The sequence below is a fragment of the Pseudophryne corroboree genome, chromosome 8 (assembly GCF_028390025.1).
Source record: "Pseudophryne corroboree isolate aPseCor3 chromosome 8, aPseCor3.hap2, whole genome shotgun sequence".
Classification (NCBI taxonomy): domain Eukaryota; kingdom Metazoa; phylum Chordata; class Amphibia; order Anura; family Myobatrachidae; genus Pseudophryne; species Pseudophryne corroboree.
In genome coordinates, this window is record NC_086451.1 from 375349577 (window position 1) to 375357443 (window position 7867).

Below are 7867 nucleotides of genomic sequence, written 5' to 3' on the forward strand. Positions count from 1 at the left end.
TATAATAATTACTTTTATTAATGACCATTGATATATTCCTTTAATTCTTGTCTTTAATGATCATTTTTACTCTATCATCAAATTGTGTCTATACCTATGTTTACAGTCAATTATAATCAATATTTGCTTGCATATTCTCTATAAGTATGGATATAGTATATAAACACTAGGATTGGCTATTTTTAGCCATGTGATAAATCATGTAACACCTTATAGTCATGTGATAAGACTGTCCAATGGATTATAACGCCTACTAGTGTCACATGACCGGACTCGTCCGAGTCATGTGACACCTTATAACCTATGTAGTATCGCACCTCCCCCTCATTGGGCATTTTTATACAGAAAGACATAAACTGCCCTTCCTAAGTAATGTGAAGTTGAACATTGTTTTTTTTTTGAGTAATCAATTTCTCAAATGAGGACTTTCCTCCCCCATAAAAGTGTGTCTACTTCCTGGTCGTGGATTGGTGCCAGGGCACGTGACCCAGAAGCGAGACCACATGGAACAAACATAAGCCAGCGACTTATGACATCAGCGGTCATGTGACCGCGATTGATTATTCAATAGTTAATGCTCCCTTACAAATATTAATTTCTTTCTTAATATATGAAGATTTTCATCTTTTTACAAGCTGTGTGCTCACTTCCTGGTCGCGGGTCGGCGCCGGAACATGTGACCCGGGCGCGACAGGGTGCGCGTCATGTGACCCGGATGTGAGACTATAATAAAAAATTAAATAAGTCAGAGATATGAGACACTTGCAGTCATGTTACCGCAACTGACCAACCAACAGATAAGGCTCCGATTGGCTGTAATTCCAGTCTCTCTCTCTGTAACCAATAGGGCTGCATAATACACAGTTACCATAGAAATAAATAATTTTACTCATTGGTTGAAAATCGCTCTATGTACTTTTCCCAGATATACAGAATGAACCTAATTAAAGTTTGCATATGGAATAGATCTTATTAATAGGATCTTACCAGGTTTATGCATTAAATGTATATAATAGGTCTGCCTCCTAGATATTGTATACATGTTTTAGATATTATTTGAAGTGATTGGATTGGCTTGACTTCCTGTTACAAGTGTTACCAATCCTCCTCATTAGCAAGGGTATATAAACCCCATTCATACACTGCATGGTATCCTTTGATAAAGCTGCAAACTTTTGGGGAGCAGCAAAACACATCAGAACCCCCTGCTCTGCACCACTTCAGCTCCTGTGACTGCAACTGAGTGTCTGAACCAACCCCGGACCCACCATCAGCCCTTTGTGCATCAATAAGAGGATAACTAAAGCACCCACTGCTATAAATAAGGACATTAAATTCCAACATGGATTTTTACTCATGGAAGCATTTCCACCTCTAATACGGTGACCGGTAAATATTCAACAACCAAACTGTGCTGATTTATTCCATATCCTCTGTGGGACTAGTGGACTTACCTGGGTACATATTCAGGAACAGACACCAATTGGTCTGACTATATACAGATATATGAACTGAATGAGGTGTATGTATTTCATCATTTACATAATTCTGAGGAGAGAAATTATCATCTTTTAAGTGGTTTTATTGCTTTTTAACATAATAAATTGTTTTATTATCATATCATTGTCAATTCCAATCACTTCATCTATAGCGGTGTCTACTCTCAATTTTCTGTGTATCTTCAGGAGTGACTCTCCTGCTTTCCTGGCAGCTGCTTGGTGTAGCAACTGTATATTGAGCGTCTGTTCTTCTTGGTAAGGAATTTTTTGCATGTGCATAAATATGTAGCAATACTTGGTGAAATATGCGACTACATAAGTTGATAACGCATAAATATACGTTATGGTAAGAACATACCATTGATAACGGTATTTCTCCTTTGTCTACAGGTTCCACAGGATAACAATGGGATAAGATGGAGCGATAGCGGATTGGCACCAAACGATCACAAGCTTTCAGTCCTCCCAGGATGCAACGGGCCCGTCCATATAACCCCACCCACTGGCTCAGGCAAATCAGTTGGATTTCAAAGCAATTAGGCAGGAGCATCATGTAGAGCCCTATTCAGGCGAGAAGAACACATATGCACACCCTTCCATACAAGAAGGAAGAGGTTTAGTGAGTAGAAAGATGCTCAAATCAGGTGCGTCAGGGTGGGATCCCTGTGGAACATGTGGACATAGGAGAAAATAAGATTTTACTTACCGGTAAATCTGTTTCTCGTAGTCCGTAGAGGATGCTGGGGACTCCGTAAGGACCATGGGGAATAGACGGGCTCCGCAGGAGATAGGGCACTTTAAGAAAGCTTTGGATTCTGGGTGTGCACTGGCTCCTCCCTCTATGTCCCTCCTCCAGACCTCAGTTAGAGAAACTGTGCCCAGAGGATACGAACAGTACGAGGAAAGGATTTTTGTAATCTAAGGGCGAGATTCATACCAGGCACACCAATCACACCATATAACTTGTGATAAACTACCCAGTTAACAGTATGAACAATTAACATAGCCTCGGTTGAAGACCGACCAACTATAACATAACCCTTATGTAAGCAATAACTATATACAAGTCTTGCAGAAGAAGTCCGCACTTGGGACTGGCGCCCAGCATCCTCTACGGACTACGAGAAATATATTTACCGGTAAGTAAAATCTTATTTTCTCTAACGTCCTAGAGGATGCTGGGGACTCCGTAAGGACCATGGGGATTATACCAAAGCTCCCAAATGGGCGGGAGAGTGCGGATGACTCTGCAGCACCGATTGAGCAACAGGAGGTCCTCCTCAGCCAGGGTATCAAACTTATAGAACTTTGCAAAGATGTTTGACCCCGACCAAGTAGCAGCTCAGCACAGTTGTAGTGCCGAGACCCCTCGGGCAGCCGCCCAAGAAGAGCCCACCTTCCTAGTAGAATGGGCCTTAACCGATTTAGGCAATGGCAATCCTGCCGTAGAATGCGCCTGCTGAATCGTGTTACAGATCCAGCGAGCAATTGTCTGCTTTGAAGCAGGAGCGCCAACCTTGTTGGCCGCATACAGAACAAACAGAGCTTCCGTCATCCTGATCCTAGCTGTTCTGGTCACATAAATCTTCAAAGCCCTGACAACATCCAAGGACTCTGAATCCTCCAAGTCCCATGTAGCCACAGGCACGACAATAGGATGGTTCATATGAAAAGATGAGACCACCTCGGGCAGAAATTGAGGACGAGTCCTCAAATCTGCCCTATCCACGTGAAAAATCAGGTATGGACTTTTATATGATAAAGCCGCTAATTCCGAAACACGCCTTGCAGAAGCTAAGGCCAACAACATGACCACTTTCCAAGTGAGGTATTTCAACTCCACTGGTTTTGAGTAGTTCAAACCAAGGTGACTTGAGGAAACTTAATACCACGTTAAGATCCCAAGGCGCCACCGGAGGTACAAAGGGAGGCTGAATATGCAGCACGCCCTTCACAAAAGTCTGCACTTCAGGAAGAGAAGCCAATTCTCTTTGAAAGAAAATGGATAAGGCCGAAATTTGGACCTTTATGGACCCTAATTTCAGGCCCAAATTCACTCCCGTTTGAAGGAAGTGAAGCAGACGGCCCAAATGGAACTCCTCCGTAGGAGCAGCTCTGGCCTCACACCAAGAAACATATTTCGCCATATACGGTGATAATGTTTCGATGTCACATCCTTCATAGCCTTGATCAGGATAGGAATGACCTCCTCCGGAATCCCTTTTTCCACTAGGATCCGGCGTTCAACCGCCATGCCGTCAAACGCAGCCGCTGTAAGTCTTGGAATAGACAGGGCCCCTGCTGCAGCAGGTCCTGCCTTAGAGGAAGAGGCCACGGATCTTCTGTGAGCAACTCTTGCAGATCGGGATACCAAGTCCTCCTTGGCCAATCTGGAACAATGAGAATTGTTCTGACCCTTCTTAGTCTTACTAATCTCAACACCTTGGGTATGAGAGGCAGAGGAGGAAACACATAGACCGATCTGAACACCCATGGTGTCACCAGAGCGTCTACCGCTACCGCCTGAGGGTCTCTTGACCTGGCGCAATACCTCTTTAGCTTTTTGTTGAGACGGGACGCCATCATGTCCACCTGTGGCATTTCCCAACGATTTGTAATCTGTGTGAAGACTTCTTTATGAAGTCCCCACTCTCCCGGGTGGAGGTCGTGTCCCGGAATGAACACCGCTGACAGTGCTAGCACGTGATTCTCCGCCCATCGAAGAATCCTTGTGGCTTCTGCCATTGCCATCCTGCTTCTTGTGCCGCCCTGGCGGTTTACATGGGCGACCGCCGTGATGTTGTCCGACTGAATCAGCACTGGTTGGTTTTGAAGCAGGGGCTCTGCTTGACTCAGGGCGTTGTAAATGGCCCTTAGTTCCAGTATATTTATGTGTAGTGAAGTCTCCAGACTTGACCACTGCCCTTGGAAGTTTCTTCCCTGAGTGACTGCCCCCCATCCTCGGAGGCTTGCATCCGTGGTCACCAGGACCCAATCCTGTATGCCGAACCTGCGGCCCTCGAGAAGACACCACAGCAGAGACACCCTGGCCCTCGGGGACAGGGTGATCAACCGATGCATCTGAAGATGCGATCCGGACCACATGTCCAACAGATCCCACTGAAAGATCCTTGCATGGAACCTGCCGAAGGGAATTGCTTCGTATGAAGCCACCATCTTTCCCAGGACTCGCGTGCAGTGATGCACCGACACCTGATTTGGTTTCAGGAGGTCCCTGACCAGAGACGACAATTCCTGGGCCTTCTCCACCGGGAGAAACACCTTCTTCTGTTCTGTGTCCAGAATCATGCCTAGGAAAAGCAGACGCGTCGTAGGAATCAGCTGCGACTTTGGGATATTCAGAATCCAGCCGTGCTGTTGCAACACTTCCTGAGAGAGTGCTACGCTGACCAACAACTGCTCTCTGGACCTCGCCTTTATGAGGAGATCGTCCAAGTACGGGATAATTATAACTCCCTTCTTACGAAGGAGTATCATCATTTCGGCCATTACCTTGGTAAATATACTCGGTGCCATGGAGAGACCAAACGGCAACGTCTGGAATTGGTAATGACAGTCCTGTACCACAAACTTGAGGTATTCCTGGTGAGGTGGGTAAATGGGGACATGCAAGTAAGCATCCTTGATGTCCAGCGACACCATAAAATCCCCCTCTTCCAGGCTTGCAATAACCGCTCTGAGCGATTCCATTTTGAACTTGAATTTCTTTATGTAAGTGTTCAAGGATTTTAACTTCAGAATGGGTCTCACCGAACCGTCCGGTTTCAGTACCACTAACATTTTGGAATAGTAACCCCTTCCCTGTTGAAGGAGGGGGACCTTGATTATCACCTGCTGGAGGTACAGCTTGTGAATTGCCGCCAGTACTACCTCCCTTTCCCTGGGGGAAGCTGGCAAGGCTGATTTGAGGTAACGGCGAGGGGGAGTCGCCTCGAACTCCAGCTTGTATCCGTGAGATACAATTTGTACAGCCCAGAGATCCAACTGTGAGCGAACCCACTGGTTGCTGAAGTTTCGGAGACGCACCCCCACCGCACCGGGCTCCGCCTGTGGAGCCCCGTCATGCGGTGGACTTAGTGGAAGCAGGGGAGGATTTTTGTTCCTGGGAACTGGCTGCCTGGTGCAGCTTCTTTCCTCTACCCTGCCCAGAAAGGATGCGCCTCTGTCCCGCTTGCCTTTCTGAGGCCGAAAGGACTGCATTTGATAATACGGTGCTTTCTTAGGCTGTGAGGAAACCGGAGGTAAAAAAGTCGACTTTCCAGCTGTTGCTGTGGATACGAGGTCCGAGAGACCGTCCCCAAACAATTCCTCACCCTTATAAAGTAAAACCTCCATGTGTTTTTTAGAATCAGCATCACCCGTCCACTGCTGAGTCCATAATACTCTCCTGGCAGAAATGGACATTGCATTAATTCTAGATGCCAGCAGGCAAATGTCCCTCTGGGCATCCCGCATATATAAGACGATGTCTTTCATATGTTCTAGGGTTAGCAAAATAGTATCCCTGTCGAGGGAATCAATGTTGTCTGACAGAGTATCAGTCCATGCTGCTGCAGCACTACACATCCAGGGTGTAGCAATAGCAGGTCTCAGCAGAGTACCAGAGTGTGTATACACAGACTTCAGGATAGCTTCCTGCTTCCTATCCGCAGGCTCCTTTAGGGCGGCCGTATCCTGAGACGGCAGGGCCACCCTTTTAGATAAGCGTGTGAGCGCCTTGACCACCCTAGGGGATGTGTATTTTTAGTGCCAAAAGGTATTATAATTGCTGCCCAGGGCACACCCCCCCCCCCCCCCAGCACCCTACAGTGACCGGAGTGTGTAAGTGTGCTGGGAGCAATAGCGCACAGCTGCGGTGCTGTACGCTACCTTAATGAAGACAAGAGTCTTCTGCCGCCAATTTCGTCATTCATCTTCTGTCTTCTGGCTCTGCAAGGGGGGACGGCGGCGAAGCCACTTATACCCCTTTCACACCGCACAAAGAACCCGGTATCGACCCGGCAATTCAACCCAGGTATAAAGCAGTGTTATACCCGGGTTGAATACCGGGTCAGTGGCTGCGTAAACGGGCTCCCGGGTCGATGCGACCCGGGACCCGTTTACTGGATAGGGAGAGGCAGCGTGGAGATGAGTTAATCTCCCAGCGCCACCTCCACCGCCGCCCCTGCTGCCCCATATAGCCAGGTCGGGAAAGCCTGCAGCAGCGTCCAATGCCTGATCCCACACGGGAAGGACCCGTTTCCAATTCCCGGGTGGGATCCGGCATTGGCAGTGTGAAAGGGGTATAATTGTAGCAATCCTAAAGTTTTCTAAACAGTCAGGAAATAACCTATTGACACTAAAATCCCAGCTGTAGCATACTTGCCTACCTGCCCCTCTCCATGAGGGAGAAAACGCTCTGTTCCTGGACTTTCCTGGTAATGTATGATTGCCATCACCTGTGGTGAAACACCTTATCAATTACCTAGCTCACCACAGGTGATGGCAATCATACATTACCAGGAAAGTCCAGGAACAGAGCATTTTCTCCCTCATGGAGAGGGTCAGGTACGCAAGTATGAGCTGTAGTCATCGTTGACCTGCACACAGGAGCTACAGTATGTGCTCACCCTCCTGCCACATAACCTACACTATAAGTCTTCTGTAATGCAAACAGACCCAGCAGAGGAAGGGAACTATGTACTAGCACAAACTGCCCCAGCCACTACAATAGCAGCAGTGATGCCAGGGCCCGGGGCATAGAAGTCTGTGGGGATCCCTCTGCTATCAAAAGTGTTAGGCAAACACTGACAAGACATGATGGGATTTGCACAGATACATGTGCCCTAACCACAGAGCGCAGAGGAACAGCCCCGGAGCGGTCGTACCTTGCCGCGCTCACGTTGTGTCGGAGGAAGTGCCGGAGTTGGGACGGGGCAGTATGTACTACCGTTGCTGCCGCTGCTTGGATGGAGGTGGGGACGGGGCGTGTTTTTTGTTACCCCGGGGAATTCTGGGATTTGCAGTTTTCTGACGCTGTGCTCACATACACGGGTAATGAGCGCGGGACAACAACTCCCAGACACCTAGTGCAGGACACCGCGTGACCTATAGTCAGCCAATCAGAGGAAGGGGTGGGATAATGATGATGACTTCAGTCCAGGACTCTAGGTAGGGTAGATGCTAGAATCAAGTGGGCTAAGGGACCTTTTCCGTTTGGGGGAGGAGTTACGACGCAAGGGGGAGGAGCTACGCCAGCAGGATAGTTCCTCTATAGTGAGGTTTCTGGTAACGATCGAACATCAAAAGAAAACATCGGTTAAACAATGTTTATTGTTGTTTTTTTTATTTTTTTTATACATTGGCTA

At 47.6% G+C, this 7867-nt stretch overlaps 1 protein-coding gene across 1 annotated transcript in view; it reads right to left on the reverse strand.

The window, feature by feature from the left end:
- Positions 1-7546, reverse strand: part of LOC134949168 (zinc finger protein 888-like) — a 104764-nt gene extending 97218 nt beyond the window's left edge. The window contains exon 1 of the mRNA XM_063937590.1: positions 7388-7546. The gene's annotated coding sequence lies outside the window, so the exon portion shown is untranslated. The remainder of the gene's footprint in view (positions 1-7387) is intronic.
- Between the last annotated feature and the right edge of the window lie 321 nt (positions 7547-7867).